Source organism: Plecotus auritus (assembly GCF_963455305.1).
Source record: "Plecotus auritus genome assembly, chromosome: 6".
NCBI lineage: Eukaryota > Metazoa > Chordata > Mammalia > Chiroptera > Vespertilionidae > Plecotus > Plecotus auritus.
In genome coordinates, this window is record NC_137773.1 from 12,048,548 (window position 1) to 12,070,259 (window position 21,712).

Consider the following 21,712-nt stretch of genomic DNA (forward strand, 5'->3'; position numbering starts at 1 on the left):
TAGAAATTATATACATATATATATGTATACACACACACACACACACACACACACACACACACACACACACACACACTGAGTGGCCAGATTGTTATGTGTTCAGAGATCATAATAATCTGGTCACTCAGTGTATATGGTATTTTCTCATTTATCCTAGTGATATCTTAATAAAAACTCCTTTAAAGGTTAATTTGATTTTGTTCCCATTTTGGAAATGAAGGAACTCTTTTGCAGCGTCTGTCAACCATAAATATTGATAACATGGGATGGCATGCTGAAAACTGTACCAGGTTGGGAGAAGATTCTCAAATGAGAGAAAAGACTGTCTGTGCCCGTTTGTAGTGAGTAACCCAGACCAGTTTCCTGAGGTAGTGAGAACCATTCCAGTCATATCCTCCCTGGCATTCTGTTCTTCCTGAAAAAAAAAAAAAAATAGAACTTATTTTTTCAGCTTTATGTAATATTAGAAAGAAGTCATTGAACCATGAAAATAGTCCATGCTCTCAAAGATGCCACTAGGGAGCTGGTTCAGGGTAGTGGACACACTGGGGTCAAGCTAGTGGGTTTGATTATGGCTTTGGCATTCCCTGGTTGTCTGACTTTAGGCTAGCTGCTTAAAATATGCTTAAATGTCCTCATCTATAAACTGAGACTACGTAGAATTACAAAACCTACCCCACAGGGCTGTTGTAAGACATGCATACAGCAACAGTAAATGCAGATTGCATAGCTCATAAGATGCACCCAATACAGATTAGCTGTTATTTCCTTTGGTGTGAAATGTATCACATGAGAATACAAAGAATTATATAAGGAAGTGCTTAGTTAGCAGCATGATTTTTGAAAATCACAGACAATAGAGTTGAGAAAGGAAGGTCAGAGAGATATCGGTTTGACTCCATCTGTGCAAACATACACAACATACTTAAACTTTCTGGGGCCTTATGTTCTCATCAGTAAGATATGCATAACGATAGTACCCATCTTACAGGTCTGTATAAGAATAAAGGCACTCAGTAAAACTCATGAATATTTTGTGGTTTTGCTTTGTTATTTAAGTAATGGTACCACTGGATAACAAATGTGGTTAATGAGGAAAAGAGGGCCAGAAATATGGCTTCATGGATGCTGTATTAGCGTCCTACGGCTGTCAAAACAAAGTACCACAAATACACGTTTTAGAACAGAAATCTGAAATCAAGGTGTCAGCAGGGCCATGCTCCCTCAGAAGGCACCAGGGAAGGATCTGCCCCAGGTAGTCTTTCCTAGCCAGGCTTGCAGATGATACTGAAGCCTAGACAGCCACTTGGTTTCAGTCTTGTGACAAACTAAACAGACGACCCCACTAAGCCATTCCTGGACTCCTTATCCTTATACACGGAAACTGTCTACACTAATAAAAGAGAAATATGCAAATTGACCATCATTTCACAACGCCCACCAGCCAATGAGGAGTATGCAAATTAACCCAACAAAGATGGAGGGGCCCCGCCCGCCAGCTGCTCCGGGCCTCTGGGCAGCATGCATGCAGGCTCAGAGTGGCTGGGCAGGGCAGGGCGGGACACCTGCTATGAGGGAGAGGGTGGCGGGGGGGGGGGGGGGGGGGCGGAGGGGCGGAGGGAGCTATAGGAGCAGCACTCTGGCTGGAGCGAAGACTGAAGGCTCCAACCGGAGCAAAGGCCTGGGTCCCGGGTGCCAGAGGAAAACCATTGTCGGCAGCCAGGGGAAGGAAGGCCTATTGCACGAATCTTCGTGCAATGGGCCTCTAGTACAATAATAAGTAAGGGTTACTTTAAGTCAATGCATCTGTTGTAGATTGTTACACAGCAGTAAGACATGAATCCATTACATTATTAACACTGCAAAGCCATGTCCCCAAACACCTGCATCCCATCCCTTTGCTTTATTTCTTACCTTAGTCTTTACACAGTAAATTAATATATATTTGTTGAAAAAATGAATGACTAGCTGGGTGATATGTAGCTGAGGTAGATATTGCCAACGTGGCCAGCAGTCACATATATTTGAAACATCACTTTTACTACTCAGGTTGCTGCTCAAGCTTTGTTAACATGAATGTCTGCAAGCCCTGGGGTTAGAGATAAAAGACTCATACAGATTAAAGAAAAGGGTCTTATAATGTCCCGTCCAGTGTTTGGTTTCATAAGAGGGAACAAAGCACCCCTCTGTTGTATGTTCACATAAAGTTTGAAATGCCTTGAGGTGATTCTAGAGGGTTGGAATGGTATTCTGTGTACATAATTCTGTAATACAGATCTCAAAGTTCAAAACCTGGAGAAAACGAACCATTGTAGGAAGGTGCCTGTACATTGAGCCCTGAACTTCAGGGAAGAGTTATGCTGAGTTAGATGGGCTGCTTGGCAAAGATCTGGACCAAAACGGTTTGGTACAAAAAGTGGGCTCTGCTGTCTACTGATCATGTGACATAGAGAAGCTTCAGACATGACCTGTCTTTATTATATCAACTCATAACAGTGTTATAAACTTTCCCCGAAGATCAGTACAGGTAATACACGGATACAACATAAAGACAACACGTTTGATGGTTTGCGGCTCCGTCTCTGGACGGAGGCTCCCACAATTAAACCTCTACTTTACACTTACGGATTGTGTGACTTTGAGAAAGTGATTTAATCTCTTTCTGTCTGATTTTTCCCAGCTAGAAATTGAGGACTGTTTTTTTTATCTTACAGAGTTGTGATGATTACATGAGGTAATGCACAGAAAAAAGCATGTCAACATGCATCTATGTATTTTTTCTTTTCTTTTATATATGAAAATGTTTTATGAAAGGAAGGACTTTGTTAATGAAAATATTACTATTGAAGACATTTATTGATTCTTATTCTAGTCAGGGATATAATGTGTAATATAATACAATCTGTCACATCCTAAGATTAGAAAATATTTTCCCCAAATACTATTTTCTTTAAGTACAAAAATGCATTTAGAATGAGTTTCAAAGGAAGAGTTTCCATCTAAATTTAATGCGATGCAGCCACTTGTTTTCTTACTGGCAATATCTTATTTCATTTTTAGCTTTCACCTAATTCCGTATACTTTATTTTGTGGATTCATTACTATGCAAATCCACATGCACTATATTCAAGTACATGCTTTGAGGATTATGTTACATTATATCATTTCACAATTAAACAGCTTGCATCCAGTTCTCACAAATTATAAAGGTTTCATATAAGTTGGTACAAGTTACTGAGTCCAGTCAACAACCACGATCTTACTTTGAACCACCAAGAAAACACTAAAATGATCCTCTACTAATTTTGTTGATGAAAAGTTTGTTAAAAATCAACTGCATTTCTAAGAAGAGATATAGGTTATTGATTCATATAAAAATACAACTTGAAATCAACTGAAAAAATATATCTAAAAATTAATTTATTATGATTGTTCTGATTTTTCAGTTTATAAATTGGCTAAAATTCTAATTTCTCTTCTTCATCCTGGTGTTGTTTTTGTAGCACTTTTATTATTTGGTAATATCCCCAGTTTGTATAAAATAAAATGAAAAGTAGAAAAGAAAACAATGTTAAAAGCTGTTTTATTTCTTACTTTCATTAGGACTGAGAAAATGTTGGGGGGGGGGGGAAGAGCTAAAGCAAATTGTTTTAAAGACTTAGTTATTGATTTCATCTTTCACAGCTTGAGGCGAAAAGGTTTTTGGAAAAGATAGTTATTCGACCACTCATTCTGAAACAAAAATTAGATTGCTTTGCCTTTATTTATAACACTCCAAACATTAAACACCAGCATACTGAGATTCCTCAGATAGTTCAAAGTTTATTAAAATAGAATGGACTGAATACTTAAAAACAGAATATTTAAGATACCTTTAGCTAAATAGCAATTAAGTCTTAGGAATTACTTTCAAACTAGGTATTTTATTGGCAACATATTTAAATTAACTAAATAGTTCAGTGGTGATTCTTTTTAATCCTAGCAGTTTGAAGAAATACCAGCATATATAACAATTTGTAAAAGATCTTACCGTGTAGATTTTTATTGATTCCTTTAGCCCAGTACTGAGAACAGTGTCAGGCACATACTAAGTGCCCATTAAATATTTGTTTAACTTGATGAATGAATAGACTGCAGCCAAATCAACAAGGTTTGCTTCCTATCATGGGAAAGCGACTCCTCTGGAAGTTCAGGCTGGGTCTGCCCCATACCACCAGGCATAACAGTTGGTAAAAATTCATGCTTCATCTCAACAAGCAGTTATTATTATCCCTAATAAATAATATTGAGGGATTTGTTTTGTAACCCAGTAAAAAGTTACATTCCAAGGGATACAAATATCTATAAAACTAACAGACAATGTCATCTATCATTTAAGTGCGTCTTTTTTGTATTTAGTTTCCCTCCTCTGTACACATATATTACACCTGCCATTTCTAATACTAATCTTTAGTTACCTCGTTATATAAATAGTTAGCTAAATACCATGAGTTAACCTATTTCTTTTTTTTAAATATATTTTTTATTGATATTTCACAGAGAGGAAAGGAAAGGGATAGAGAGTTAGAAACATCGATGAGAGAGAAACATCGATCAGCTGCCTCCTGCACACCTCCCACTGGGGATGTGCCCACAACCAAGGTACATGCCCTTGACCGGAATCGAACCCGGGACCCTTCAGTCCGCAGGCCGATGCTCTATCCACTGAGCCAAACCGGTTTCAGCAAGTTAACCTATTTCTTGTTCAAGCTTGTTTTGGGAGGATATTTATATACAATATAATTCAGAATACTTTATATAATTATAAATAACTTGGTAATCTCACCTGTGCTAAACTTTACATATAAACATATCATAAGTACATTTTTATATATGCTTGGAAAATTAAATTATATGCTGAATTAAGTTATATGCCATACTTCCTCAGATTCATATGTTGAAATCCTAACCCCGAATGTATCAGAATGTGATCATGTTAGGACGTACCTATACAGGCGTAGTGAAGTTATAAAAGGAGGTCTTTAGGGTAGGCCTTAATCCAGTATGTGTAGCATTCTTACAAGAAGAGGAAGTTTGGGCCCAAGGACACATACAGGGGGAAGACTAAGTGAAGACAGGGAGAAGATGGCCATATGTAAACCAAGGACAGTCCTTTAGCAGATCCTTCCCTCACTGCCCTCAGAAAGAACTAACTCTGCCGACCCTTTCGTCTCGAACTCCTGGCCTCCAGTCCTGTGAAAAAATAAATTTCTGTTGTTTCACCACCCTGTCTTCGGTTCTTGGTTACAGCAGCCCTAACAAACGAATGCAGAGAAAAATGTTATTATTATGTAAGTCTAATGTTCAAATTTCTGCTTTTCTTACAGTGTTTTCTTTCTCTTCAATAATTTACAACCTGTATTAGTTGACTGCAAACAACAATCCCTGGTTAAGGAAGCTTAGCTGATAGGATGCTCATCGTGAGTTCCAGGGTGTGGGGTTTTCCATTCTGTTTGACTTGTGCTCAGCTACTGCCAGACGCATGCAAAGTTAATGTTGATGGCCATGGCTGGCTCATACAGTGAGTGACGTTATCAAGCAGTCAATAAAATGGCACTGTTTTTTCTAGTGTTAATACAAATTTTGGAATAGAAGGACACTATTATTACAATAGGAGAACCATTTGTACATACAATAGTTTTGCTTTATTAACAGCCCTGTTCATGTTAGCAATTTTGATCTAATTTAAATGATATCCCCATTCTGGTGGCAAATTGTGTTTTCATTAATACAGTGAGAAAACCATTAATATGAAAATTGCTCATTCAGAATCACATTAGTGAGGTGCTTATCTTATTATCACTAAGCTGATGCTAGCGTGGGTACTAAGCAATCTGAGTGGAAGCATTCTATAGCAAAGGACTCGTCATACGTCTTTCTGTAAGAGGCTTTCATTGGCTTTCTTGTGGTTTCTGGACAGCTTTCACTGCATTATTTAAAAATGTTATATAAATTAATATTGAGCCCATGGTTAGTAGAGCAGAGTCATTCATTAAAGGTAATAACATGTAACAAAAACACACATGATGTCTAAATAAGACAAAGGAAAATCGTTTGGGCAAAAATAAAAAGGATCCCAAATCAATTATATAGAAAAGATTCCTTTATTAACTTTTGGTCGAGGATATGTTTGTATATTTTCAGAAAACAACTCCAAGACCATGTGGATTCCTGCAACAGAGAGGAATTGACAGGTCTGCTCCAACCACGAAGACAACAGGAGAAACAGTCCAGAGATGGAAGACGCTGACGACGCCTTGCCATGCTAGCAGTCAGCAGCTGTGCGTCGCAGCAGGTTGCCTAGGACCAAACCAGAGAGGGTCGGACCTGCATTGCCACCATGTGCCCACCATCCAGATATCACTGCTGACATGTACACATAAGGAACTGTTTGACATTGAAACGGGGACTCAGAACTGTTGGACATTGAAATTGGGACTCAAACATTTTTTGTTATTATATGTTTATTTCTAGTCTGCAGAGGCAAGATTTTTTAAAGGAAAGAAATGGGGAAAAAATAGATACAGAGGCAAAGAAGCATTGAACAGACTGTCAAAACTACAGCGGGAAGGCAGAGGAGGTTAGGGGTGGGGGGCTGTAAGAGATCAACCGAAGGACTTGTATGCATGCATATAAGCATAACCAATGGATACAAGACACTGGGGGGCAGAGGCAGGTAAAGGCATGTACTGGGGGATAGGGGAGGCTGGGGGGGAGGTCAATGGGGAAAAAAAAGGAGACATATGTACTACTATTTGTAATACTTCAAACAATAAAAAAAGTAAAAAAAAAATAATAAAATAAGAAATAAACATTGTCAAAGTCACAGAGGTGTTGTGGGTTTTGTTAGGCAACCTACCCTACAGACATACTAGTATGTTATGGAAGGAACATGAATATTGTTCAAATTTAAGCCCTAATTCTTATTGAATATATGATCTTGGGGGATTCTGTTAAGTTCTCTGTATATCAATGTCTTCATATATAAAATGGGAGAATAGATACCAGCATAAGTATAATGTTATGATATTATCTGCGGCTTATAGAGTGAAAAGAAAGGAAGGCTAAAGTCAGAACACTTGGAAATGCCAGTATTTAAAGTCAGTGTAGAAAAGAAATGGTTGTTTAAAGAGACTGAGGATCAGCAACTAGAAAGCTAAGAGCCAAACCAGGAAAGAAAGGAGCTATAGAATAGGAAGAAAGAGAGAAATGCTGCAGAAAACACGAGGTACTGTATATGAAAATATTAAGAACTACGAACATCATTAAATCAGGGAAAGTAAAAAATATCTGAGTTGTACTGAGGGGAGGGAGGAAATGCATACAAAGGAAAGAGTGAAAGTTGAGACTATAACTAATCAAGAACATCTTTAAGCATCTTGATAAGAGGGCCAGGGCTGGGGAGGAGCCTGCAACCAAGGTACGTGTCTTTGACCGGAATTGAACCCAGGACCCTTTGGTCCACAGTCCAGTGCTCTATCTACTGAGCCAAACCAGCTAGGGCAATAACCCTGCTTTTAAAAGAAAACATGATGTATTGCAAGGAGTTGTATAAGTTAAAGTAAATTTTGTGAAAATACTTTCATATAGAACTCCACCACAGGGAACTGAAAAAAAAAACAAAACTTAAAATTGTTGATTTTCTAAAGCCTTTGGGCTCCATATGACTCTTACTTCCCTTGTTTTGGGGGAAAATGGGCTTGTTAAGTCGAAATCAGCATTACATGATAGCATTTCAGTGGGAGTGGTAGAAATAATTGTATAATTAAGATTCAAATTTCTGGTGAATCTAGGGATTTCTTGAAGTATGCTAAAAAGTAAGTTTTGTCTGATATTTTTAAAAATTTACATTATTTTTTACCATTTCCAGAATGACTCTGAATGCATCCTGTTTTAGTCAGATAACGTAGTTATTCTGAACACAATACATCAATTTCTCACCCAAATATTTGTGTTAAAAATTCCACAAACGTTTACATGTATAACTTGCACCACTGTTGCCTCAAGAATTTTGAGTTCTTCCGAGGTAGGTAGATGGTCTTGGAACACTATATCCATTTTTCTCCATTTCTAAAATGGGAAAAAGATCCCAGCCTCTTTTGAATAAAACATAAAGCACATTACCTGAGTATAAAGTTCCTAATCTTGAACAGTATAAATTCAATCATGAGGAATTGCATTCAACTACCTATAACTTCTTATGTCTCATGTCCTTTATGAAAGAGCTAATTTATAATAGTTTGTGATTTTCCTAGAACAGTGGTCGGCAAACTCATTAGTCAACAGAGCCAAATATCAACAGTACAATGATTGAAATTTCTTTTGAGCCAAAAACCGACTTCTGCGCATGGGCCACGAAGTTTCAATCGCACTGTACGTGCGCGCGCGCCCGCACGTGGTATTTTGTGGAAGAGCCACACTCAAGGGGCCAAAGAGCCTCATGTGGCTCACGAGCCGCAGTTTGCTGACCACTGTCCTAGAATTTCCTTTGAACAAATTAAAGAAAAGAAAAAAGAAATTATACTTCAGTACAATCTCTGCTCTCTCCCCTTAAAAGATTTAGCTCTGGATTAAAATCTTCCAGGTGTGTGTGTGTGTGTGTGTGTGTGTGTGTGTGTGTGTGTGTTGCTCGAGTTAATAGCAGTGCTACAATATAATTTACAACAGTGAAAAGGAGAAATAGTTACTTTTTACTTTCCAACAGAGCCTATATGAATTAGGAAAAATATTCCCCTCTGTGTGTTTATTTCCAATTGAGATTGGAGTGCTTTCATCGTTTTTATCATGTGTACACACATTGCATGGTATAGAATCAAGCTGATCCAACCAACCTATTAGACACACACTGTGTTTTCAATGCAGTCACTTAAGAAGGCAGGGTTTCAGCTTGGAACTGTGCCTGGGATGATCCCAGGGTCAGGGCCAATTACTACGGCAAGCCTTTGGAGTTTCTTGCTGATCGCTGAGGGAAATAGTTAAAGAGTTCCCCTTCCTTTAAAAGACATAGCTCTTCTGCATGTGGACCAGCTTCTGAACTTCTCACCTAAATTATGCTGTTTCCAGACTTTTCTTACCATCAGCTTTGCTGGTGTGCCTCCTGGTGTGCCTCCTGTTACTTTTTCTAATTCCATAAAACAGAATCAGACCCAGAGGCAAGGTTTTGAGAGTAAGAAGTTCATTTCGGAGGTGATCCCAGAAGCAATGGTAGGGAAATAGAAAAGTGAGCTATGGAAAACATAGCAGCCAAAAAAAAAAAAAAAAAAGCCAAAACCGGTTTGGCTCAGTGGATAGAGTGTCCGCCTGCGGACTGAAAGGTCCCAGGTTCGATTCCGGTCAAGGGCATGTAACTTGGTTGCGGGCACATCCCCTGTAGGAGGTGTGCAAGAGGCAGCTGATCGATGTTTCTCTCTCATCGATGTTTCTGACTATCTATCACTCTTCCTTCCTCTCTGTAAAAAATCAATACAATATATTAAAAAAAAAAAAAAAAAAGATGAGTTAAGGAGTAACAAAAGGATTTGTTATTGTGTTGTGGCCAATGGGGCGACAGCCTGTTGGGAACCTCTGGGCCATGGGACAGACATGCTTTGGGGTTGTCCACTCCAACAGTTAGGAAGCCAGAGCATCTATCCTCTCTTCCATCCCACCAGTTGCTGAGATCTGCTTCCTGGGGATCATGAACTCCCGAACCTTTCAAGGCCCACCCCGTGTTTGAGGGGAGGATGCCAGATAAGGCCTACAGGAGGAGAGATGCAGTCACTTGCTGAAAGCAGCCATGAGTGTGCACTGAAACTCTGAAAATGGACAGAAATGGGTGGGGCTTATATCATCACTAGGACTCCTTTTTCAATAGCTGTGGCTTTCAGTTCTTAGGAATACAGTATCAACTATCAATCTGGCTTGTAGAAACTTAGAGAATTTATTGATCTTTGGGTATGGATATTCCAGAGCTGGGACACTGGTATTTCCCCACTTAGCCCAGCAATGGGCATGACCATGTACACAGTGTATTCAAGAGTCCCTAATGTACACACAGGAATCTGTGCTCAAAACCCTATAGTTTTCCAGTCACATGGCCTATTTTGAGTAACACAGTCTTCTCACAGTCCTCATTCACTTATCAGTTAGGTTTCTTTTATTCTTAAATATTGTAAGGTGTAACCGGAAGTGACTTCAGCAATAAGGAAATTTTTTTATTCACAAAACTAAACTGTGATATGAGAGTGCTGACTTCAGGTGTGGCAGTACCCAAGGACTTAAGAGCAATCAGGGCCTGTTTATTTTGAGCTATTAAGAATAAACACATCACTGTCAATACGTTTTTTAAAAAACTGATAATTCTATAACTGTTGCATTGTATTAAATTTAAACGAGGCACCTACTTCTACTCTGAGTGATACTTCAATTCAAAAACTCTTCCTGTACAAAACTATTTTCCAGTGGGTTAGGTATTAACTCTTCCATTTCAATATGCTACAGACATGTGAGCCTTGGTTAATTTCAGGTTTTGAACTTCCAGTTGTCCTGTTTGTATAAATACCTTTAAAATATGGCAGAGTTTTTCTATTTGATATCCTCACACCTACTTACTCTAAAAACAATAAAATGGTGTTGGACATGATGAAGTTTCAGATTCCCTCTAAGCCAGTGGTCGGCAAACCGCGGCTCGCGAGCCACATGCGGCTCTTTGGCCCCTTGAGTGTGGCTCTTCCACAAAATACCACGACCTGGGCGAGTCTATTTTGAAGAAGTGGCGTTCGAAAAAGTTTAAGTTTAAAAAATTTGGCTCTCAAAAGAAATTTCAATCGTTGTACTGTTGATATTTGGCTCTGTTGACTAATGAGTTTGCCGACCACTGCTCTAAGCCTAATATTCGATGTCTAGGTGTTTCTCAGTTCTATGTACTTGGATCTAAATTTATATGATTATTAGGTTCATGTAGGGTGAGGGGAAAGGCAGGTTATTTCAAAGTTCCTTTTTAAAATATATTTTTATTGATTTCAGAAAAGAAGGGAGAGGGAGAGAGATATAGAAACATCAGTGATGTGAAAGAATCATTGATCCCCTGCCTCCTGCACACCCACTACTGGGGATCAAGTCTGCAACCTGGGCATGTGCCTTTAACTACAATCAAACCTGGGACCCTTCAGTCTGCAAGTCGACACTCTATCCACTGAGAAAAAGTGGCTAGGGCTTCAAAATTCTTAACTCAGTTATATTTTTTCACTATGTATAAAAAGTGTAGGAGATACATTCTGGCAGGTTAATATGTGTCAGTCATATTATTTTTTTGAGAAAGTACACTAATCTGAAAATAGTTTGGTTTAAACTTAGACATAAAAGTTTATTCATGAAATGAAACTTTCATTGATGATTTCTGATAGATCTATAATTATTAGCTCTCTTTTTGTATAACTTCATTAAGTAGGCTTTTTAAAATTTGCTAATGTGATTCATGAGTCCTCTTTTACCCCAAAGTTCATGGTCTTTCAGTAATTCTTTATTGGGGGAACACCCTCAGGTTCTTTTCATTCTTTGTTTCACTTAACAGGCTCCAAAGGAGTATATTTGGTCCCAGAGTCAATAGAGCTCAACCCCAACCTCAACCAGAAAATCTGTATCACATAGAGAATAGAGCCCTGTTGCTATCACCAGTCTCCTCAAAATCTTTTGTGCCCTCCCTGCTAGTAAAGGTTCCCAAAAGGTCAGCAGGCATTTCAAAACCTGTTACTCCATAAAAAGTTCAAATGAATTTTTATACAGCATGAATTTCTTCATTGACATAGCCCACAAAATGCATAATTTAATCAAGTTAACATAGAGATGCACAATATTTTTTTGAAAACTATTATTTTATAAAGGTAGACTTAGATACTAAAATATAACCTTAACTTCTTTCAATTTCTGCTTAATCTAATCCTTGCCTTCTCAGCAGGTTTGAATGTGGAATACTTTTAAAATTTTTTTTTTTTTTTTTTTTTTTTTTTTTTTTAAATATATTTTATTGATACTTTACAGAGAGGAGGGGAGAGGGGGTAGAGAGTTAGAAACATCGATGAGAGAGAAACATCGATCAGCTGCCTCCTGCACACTCCCCACCGGGTATGTGCCCGCAACCAAGGTACATGCCCTTGACCGGAATCGAACCCGGGACCCTTGAGCCCGCAGGCCGACGCTCTATCCACTGAGCCAAACCGGTCAGGGCACTTTTAAAATTTTTAATCTAATCTTTATCCAATATAATTATATCTAGAATAAGAGTTAAATGGGATTTAGGATTCAAACAGATGTATAGTGTTTTCATCTCAGTGGGCATATTGCCCCCCTCATCCATTTTTATAACTTTTCTTCCTCCCGAAACTGAGTCTTCATTCTTTGATATTCTATTATATTTCATAATCTATACTTTACAATTCAGGACTAAAAAATGTGGCCTTAAACTGATGATACCTATTTCATAGCTTAGTCATATTTCTCAACAGAGATGGTATTTAATTTAGGATGGAACTTATCTTATACATTGATTGATGTCACTATAAGAATGACTACATTATTGAGCATGCATTAGATATAGATATAGATATAGATATAGATATAGATATAGATATAGATATCTCCTCATGTAAAGCATAAACAATAGGTAACTGAACAAATTATGAGCAAGTATTCAATGTACTTCATGCATGTCAAATGCTGGGCAAATTTCAATGTTATAAGCCACAATATTTTGACCAAAAAAAAAAAAAGTTTAGATCCTATGAAACATAACCTTCATTTGGCAACAAATAACAATTTTGTTTTCATGTTGACTTTGTAGAACCCAAAGAAAGAAAGAAATATAGTGGCCTACATAGAAGTATTAGCATAAGCCTCTGAACAGACACAGTCTGTCCTTTCAGATTTACCTGAATTTCAGACCTTGGCATTGCTCTGTTGCCTATCCCTGTACCTGTGCAGACTCATGGGTGTGCTGAACCACAAGAGATTCATTCAGGCCAGTGTGGGAGGGGTGGTCGGAACACATGTGCTAAATGGAAATAAAACCGAAATGGACCAGATGGCAGGAGTAATGAGGACGAAGAGCAGAAAGGAAAATTCCCCAAAGATCTACCAGTGCCATTACTACATCTGCTGAAGGGAAAGAGGACTAAAAAGGGAGCCAGCGTGGTCTCCAGGCATCTGACTGAGCAGACTCAGCCAGGGGTTACTCCGCAGGGTTCCATTAGACTTGGTCAGGAACAGGGAGGCACTGGAACAGGAATAAAGATATGGACATTTTGCCTGATTACTTTTGCAAAGACATTTCTTCATCTTTGGAAACTGTAAACATTTACCAGCAATAAATATGCTTCTGGTTGTGATCAGCATCAAGTTTGTAAAAATTCATTTTCTTTAAAAAGGACCATTATCACCACCACCAACAACAAAAACCTCCTGTCTTCATTAAAGCCTTTTACAATATGCTACAATTCATAAAAAAGAAAGAAAATAGCTTAGTTTGCCACAGCCTGCAAATATGAAATGAAAACATTCAGAGGTTCTGTAGCTATTAAAAGATTTTTGGTTTTGTGTCATTTACTTGGTATAGAATTGACAAGAAACAAGCCCTGTCGTAGTTATTTTACATATAAAAATGAAGGTCACTAAAGTCATGAGATACCTATTTCACACCAAACCATTTAGAACATGTAAAAATAAACATTTTGGCCTTTTATCTTTAGGATAAAGAAATTACTAACTTTCATAACCATAAATAAAAACTTTATTTACAGAGGACAATAAAATAATTTGAACATGTATTTTTATCTGCATATTTATGTGGGAAAGAAGACAATTCCCAGGAAAAGAGATGATAAGCCAAAACAATAAATCACTGATCTTTTACCCCTGAAATTAAAGAGTAGAAACTCAAAGTGATGGAAAAAAAAATGATGCCAAAACCGGTTTGGCTCAGTGGATAGAGCGTCAGCCTGCGGACTGAGGGGTCCCGGGTTCGATTCCGGTCAAGGGCATGTACCTTGGTTGCGGGCACATCCCCAGTGGGAGGTGTGCAGGAGGCAGCTGATAGATGTTTCTCTCTCATCGATGTTTTTAACTCTCTATCCCTCTTCCTTTCTCTCTGTAAAAAAATCAATAAAATATATTTTAAAATAAAGAAGAAAAAAGAAAGAAAAAAAATGTTTTCCATTATTTATCTTATTTATTTGATGGGAATGAAAACAAAATGCTATTTACCTTGAAAAATATTCTTACAAAAGGGATTTGAACTAGCATGTATTACTCCATAAACTACCAACATTGGAAATGAACACATTGACTGACAAGTGGCATAGGAGTTTACGGGGATAAAAGTTACCTGTTACCCGCTCCATATAGAGAAATGTGATATAGCAAGGATAGTGGTTATACTGATCACACACACACACACACACACACACACACACACACACACACATACACACCCCAGTTAACCCATGGTCTCCTGACACCTTTATTATTTTTATTTTTTTAAATGTATTTTTATTGATTTCAGAGAGTAAGGGAAGGAAAAGAGAGATAGAAACATCAATGATGAAGAAGAATCATTGATTGGCTGCCTCCTGCATGCCCCCTACTGGGGACTGAGCCCACAACCTGGGCATGTGCCCTTGACCGGAATTGAACCTGGGACCCTTAAGTCCACAGGTCGACGTTCTACACTGAGCCAAACCAGCTAGGGCTCCTGACACCTTTAAAAAGAGCCTCCAATACCATTTGCTTAAAGGTATCATCTTCAAATAAAATCAGCAATGAAATATCCTCCGTTTTTGATGGCCAGTAATGCTGTCCAGCAGAAAGTAAATTTTGTAAAAGAGTTTAGTGTGCTTTAAATTTATCTTTGGGCTTCCTACAGTAAACATTAAAATTTGGCATAACTGCACTTGGATGAAAAGTGCAACTTGAAAACATTTTTAATGCTAAAATTTTCCTAATTCCATGATGAATAGGAAGGCCATTCACTTGAGGGGTTTTTCCAGTATTTCTGGTGCCTATCCTACATATCCAATGGTATGTTTTCATTTTCACAAAGAGGTCTCCCTGAAGGCAGGCTTGTTTTCTGCCAAACTGAAAATTCCTCCACAAAGGATATAACTGAACAGTATAGTAGAACCAGAGATAACTGTATGTGTTAGAAACAGAAGTCAGCCCCACCAGTGTGGCTCAGCAGGTGAGTGTTGACCTAGGAACAAGAGGTTGTTGATTCCTAAACAGGGCATGGATTGCAGGCTTAATCTCCAGGAGGAGTGCGTGCAGAAGGCAGCCAATCATCGATATTTCTATCTCTCTATCCCTCTCCCTTCCTCTCCCTAAAAATCAATAAAAACATACTTTTTTTAAAAAAAAGAAAACGAAATACAAGTTCCTAATAATAAGAGGAACTGATATTTATTAAGCTCTCATGATGTACCAGCCACTGGTTTAAGGGCTTTCCAACTATTGTGTTATTAAATCACATAACAAAGCTATGATGAAGATAGTAATTCTCCATATTCTGTAGAAGGAGAAACACACCCTGGGGAGTCAAGTAACTTTCTTAGGGTCACACAGCTACCAGGTTGCTGAGTTGGATTTGACGCTAGGCAGCCTGGCTCAGGAGCCTAGTGCCGGAAGCCAGTTCTAGAATGTCATAATTGCAAGAGTTTTATCGAAAGGTTGATGGAACTTGGGGACTCAACAAGGGTTGAGTCACATATGTTATGACCTGTTGGGAATGGCTAAAGGCATTTCCCCAAACCTGAAAAGGATGATTGCTTGCTGCCGGACAAGGACAACTCGGGGCATCTTAATCTACATGTTATTTCCTCCTGTTGGCCAAACACCTGAACAGCCAGAGGCAATTCCCCAATCTGACAATGGATTCTGTATGAAACCCTACCCTTTGATGTGTATATTTCCACCTTGCCTTAGGACAAATTGTGATAATAAAAAGCAAGGGGTCCAGAGACAAGGAGAACTTGGTTTCTTCAGCCAAGCTCCTCTGCCTCTCCATAATGCCTTTCAAAATTATGTTTCATCTCTGGACTCTTATTTAACTTATTCACAGCCCTTTCTCCACGTTTCCTGAACCCTTCCAGATGCCGGATCAAGACCTCCGGCGATAGCCTAGGTTTAACCCAAATGTCACTCTGCTTTCCAGTCAAGACAGCCTTGATACTTAGGAAATATGGTTTCAGTGTCCTTCCTCTTTCACTCTAAACATTAGGTTGTATTCTCCAATGTGACTCTAACATGTAACAAGAAAAATTCCATAATATTTATTTTTATAGATTTCCAGTCAAGATGGCGGAGAAGGTAAACACTGTGCTCGCCTCCTCCCATGACACATCAAAATTACAATTAAATTATGTAGAATTATTTTTCATAGTGGGCATTGGAAAGGAAGAGAAGGAAAAGGTAAAGCAACAGAAATGCTTTTATGTTTTAAATTTACACAGCATTGGCAACCGCAAGGAGCAAAGTACTACTCATTTTCCCTGTCTGGGTCTACAACAAATGGACACAACTATGTCAGTGTCTAATTCTTTCCAAAACACAAGCAGAACATGTAGGTAGAAGGCAGCTTTTCTAAATGCCTGGCTTGCAAAGCACAGAGAAAAGAAATATGAAAACAAAAAGCCAAGATATTGTATAAATAGAGTCAAAGGAATATATGCTGTAAAAATGGCTTTTTCTGCAAATTGATTTTATAGCATATTGGCTGCTAACCTGAAGCAAAAGAAGAGAAGTGATCAAGGGCTATTCATAGTGAACATTGAACTAGAGTTCAAGAAAGGTCGAAAGTTTCAAGTCAAATCTGCCAGGGGATAACCACTAATGCTAGGCTAAGCAGAAAGAGATACATACATGGGGCCCAGGGTTTACTGATTTTCAATTTATAAACATAAACCACCAACCCTATCCCAATTTCACGTGTGAAACCTTAAGGGAACAGCAAGCTGGGATCCTTTAGATAAGATTATACTCAGGTTCAACATTTTTTTCTGCCTCAGGTTTAAGTCAATGCCATTTTAAATTACTGTGTAGGAAGACCTATTCAAATATCACTAATTATTTTTTTTCTAATTATTTTTAATCCATTCACTTTCTGTAACATTGTTCTATTCTTTCTTTTTTTTTCATTTTTAACATTACATTTACATACATGATGTAGAATACGGACACACTTTTAAAAAACTAAACTATGTGCTGCTTAAATTTGCAAGTAAATAAGTATCTCAATAATTGCAAATAACTAATATCATGTCTTAATTATGATCTGGGTCTATATAATTTTACATGAATATAGTTCAAGAGATATCCAACACAATTTGCACTATAATGCGTTTGCATAAATACAAAGATTTTTTTTAAAGTACTGGAAATATTCTTTTCATTTAATTGCCTTGTTATTTTCTTTAATTTCTTATGTTGAGGGTTGGGGAGAGGGGGAGAGAAGAAGGAAGAAAAAGACAGAGGGAGAGAGGAAAGAAGGAGAGATTAGCCCCAGCCAACTGAATGATAAGTTAATTTGTAATTTAATATAATACAAGGTGCTGACTGAGGACCGACTGAGCACCTAGGAACTGACTCCATGAGCTTCAATGAGTCACAGCCTGAACAGGTTTGAATCTCCTCATGAGGAGGAAGACAGTCTAGATTCTAGACTCTAGATGATTTCTTAGGCAACTGATGGTTTTTACATTATATGATTTTAACATACATTAAATTTTTATTAGGGAACGCTAAAATGAGAAACCTTAACTGGAGGCCGAGAAAGGATCAAGAATTGTTTTGAACGTTTTGAGGTAATCATGGTATTCAAGAGAGAAGAAAACTTTGATTGTTTGCTTGCCCTGCTCTACCATATTTTTCCCCCTTGCATTGATTGGGAATAATTGGCAATGCATCTCTGTCAGATTTATTGATCATTTTGAAGACAGCTCAACTAGGCTTGTACAGGATATAATCACGTGGGAGTAACAATCGTGTGAAGACATGACTTTCTTCCACTACGCAGAGCACAAGGCTGTGGTGTGCCAATGTTCCTTCTTGCTTCATCCCCGGTGTTTTAAACAATAAAAACTCATGCTGTCACTTAGGTTGTATCAGTAGCCACTGTGTACTCACCATCTGTGGCAAAACTTGTGCTGATCTTTTTCATGTGTGTGAATTATTTACCACTGAGATTTTATTTATTTCCACTAGCAGTTGTTTTTTTGTGTTTTGTTTTTTCTTCAGTATTCTTGGTTCCCTACAGTCATAAGCTTCATGTTCAGAGGGCAAAAATATTCTACTCTTGGCAGTGAAACACATTATTTTTATTCGACCAGCTTTTCTATCTTTGAATTTACTGCATTTGTCACTCTGTCCATTTTTTTGGATAATTACTCTAGGGCAGTGGTCGGCAAACTCATTAGTCAACAGAGCCAAATATCAACAGTACAACGATTGAAATTTCTTTTGAGAGCCAAATTTTTTAAACTTAAACTTCTTCTAACGCCACTTTTTCAAAATAGACTCGCCCAGGCCGTGGTATTTTGTGGAAGAGCCACACTCAAGGGGCCAAAGAGAAGCATGTGGCTCGCGAGCCGCATTTTGCCGGCTGCGGCTCTAGGGTATTTATTGACTTCAATTTCTGCAATACAGGTTAAGTATTTGCCTTCCCCTCAGATAAGTTTCTACCACCTCCAATTTTCTGTTGCTTTAAGATTAAATTCTCCAAAAACTGTTGACCATGCAAAATGCCAAACTTAAAATATAATCAGAATAGATATTTTCTTTTAAAGATAATTGTCTAGATGTCTGAAGAAGTTACTCTTGTGGAGATTGGAGACAGCATGAGATGACAGGCATAGAATATGACATGATTTTCCTCTTAATTTAGGAACTGACTCCATGAGCTTCAATATTTTATTTTAATTTTGACATGTCTCCTATATTAAATATATATTCCCTACTAAGTGAGAGTTGAGTTGGAGGAAGTGTAGCATAGGGAGTATATTAGGGGCTCTTTTATTAATTTCCAGGGTTTGAATCTAGTCACTGTCATGTAATAGCTATGTGACTATGGACACCTCATAGATGTTTGTGATTATTACAAAGCAGAAGTATGTAAGGTACATATAGCAGTGCTTGGCATATAATATGAGATCCATAAACATTGAAACAGCTGAACAATCTAGTTTCCATGCTATTTGGTATATTAGGTAACTGCTAAGTATAATTGTTTTCAGAGACAAAAACTAATTTATAAAAGTATCACATATTTTTATGCAGTCCCACTATTTTTGCTAGATATTCTTCATATTAGACAAATAAATCCTGGGTAGGTGAGCTTACTTAAGTAATGGAATGTGAACTAAATTTTATTGCCTATACTGCAGCAGCATACTACCATACGCTCGTACATGTTACCTCATTTAATTTGGCAATAAAAATACAAGGAAGACTAAGGACGACTATAAAGGAAGAGTCTTCTAACTCATTCTGTGTCTCACTTCAATAAATACCCAAGTCAAAACGGTCTCTATGATTATTAAGTTTACATCCTATGTTTTTCCTCTGTAATCTATTTTATACTCCCTTCTAAATTCATGTATTGGAAAGAGGTAAAGGGAAAATGAATATCTATATATCATAGAAACTTGTGTATTAACTCACATGATGAGGAGAGTGTTAATTATTAAAAGGTCAATGTGGTAGGCCATTTGGGTTTCAGGTCAGTACCCCGCTCTTGGGAGGACAATTTAGCTCAAGGACCGTGATAAAAAAAATCAAGACAGATACTTGGTTTCTGATAAGAACCCAGGTTCTGTGTGCAAAATAAGAAGCTAGAATAGAGTTAATATAATGGCTTCTTGGCCCCTTGATTTGGAATATGTCTGGTCTTGGAATGGATGAAAGCTGAGTGTATAGTTAAGGAGTAAATGATACTATTGCAAGTTTAGGTCAGTGTTTCCCCAGATTTATCCTAATCCTAATAGATCTATTATAATCCAAATATATAAGTTTCCCTGTTAAGAAAGGGTTCCATTGTCAAGTGGTTTGGAGGAATACATATTTTGCACATATTTCTATAATAAATGCACTAAAAAGATTGGCAGCAGAGAAACCTATTCAATTTTGTTTGGTTCAATGTTTCCCAAAATTATTTGATAGAAGATCCTTTTCTGACATAGCATCTCTTAATATTTTCCACAAGTATTCTACAAAACACAGCAAATCGCCACCTAAAAAGCTAACATAAAGGTTAAAAGGCAAAAGTAGCAAAATTAAGTATAACTGCAATAAATAATCAGGGCATACACAAAACAATAAGTTATTAAACATGATGCCAAAAATATATAGAGAGAAGGGAAGAGTAAATATATAATTCTCTTAGCATGCATTTTAATGTAAATGTCCAACTTCTTAAAATAGACTGCTATAGGTTTAGATAACTATATATGAACTTCATGGTAAACTTAAACCAAAAGCCTACAAAAATATACAAAAAAATAAAGAGAAAGGAACGCAAATCAAACACTAAAGAAAATCAGTAAACCACAAGGAAAGTGATCAAGAGAAGAAGAAATGAACAAATAACTATAAAAAAAAAAAAAAAAACCAATGAACCAAATGGCAATAAGCTTATATCTATCAGCAATTACTTAAAATGTAAGTGGATTAAATGCTTCAGTCAAAAGACCTGTGGTGGCCCTAGTCGGCGTGGCTCAGCTGGTTGAGTATCATCCCAGGCACCAAAAAGTTCGATTCCCAATGGGGGCACATGCCCAGGTTGTGGGCTCCAGTATCGGTAGGGAGCAAGCAAGAGTCAGTCAATGGATGTTTCACTCTCACATCAATGTTTCTCTCTCTCCCTCTCCCTTCCTCTCTGTAAAACAATTTAAATAAAAATATATATTTTTTAAAAATACCTAGGGTGACCGAATGGATAAAAATAAATAAGACCCTATTTATATGCTAACTACATGAGATTCACTTTTAGTTGGAACACACACACACACACACACACAGAGAGAGAGAGAGAGAGAGAGAGAGAGAGAGAGAGAGAGAGAGAGACTAAAAGTGAAATTAGAAAGGAAAGGAAAGCTGGTGTAGCCATACTCCTATCAGACAAAATAGACTTTAAACCAAAAAGTGTACCTCAGTTGCAGGCTCCTCCCCAGCCCTGGTTGGGCCTCTTACAGGAGGCAGCCAAACGATGTGTTTCTCTCACATTGATAGTTCTCTCTGTCTTTTCCTTTCTCTTCTATTCTCTCTAAAATTTCAATGGAAAAATATCTTTGGGTGAGAATTTCAAAAAAAAGTATAAAAAGAGACAAAAAAGACATTACAAATTGATAAAGAGTTCAAGTAAAAAAAAAAAATGGATATCACAATTGTAAATATCCGTGCATACAATATAGGAGCACCCAAGCAAATAAAGTAAATGTTAATGGACCTAAAGACAAAAAATTATCAGGATTATAATAACAGTAGGGGACTTTAATACCCTACTTCTCTCAATGGATAGATGATCCAGACAGAAAGTTAATAAGGAAAGAATAATATAATATTGTATGCCAAATAAACTACGATAAAAACATTTTTAAAATGTATGTCACAAAATTTCTGTGTATATGTGTGTACAATGTGAAATATGGAAATGAAA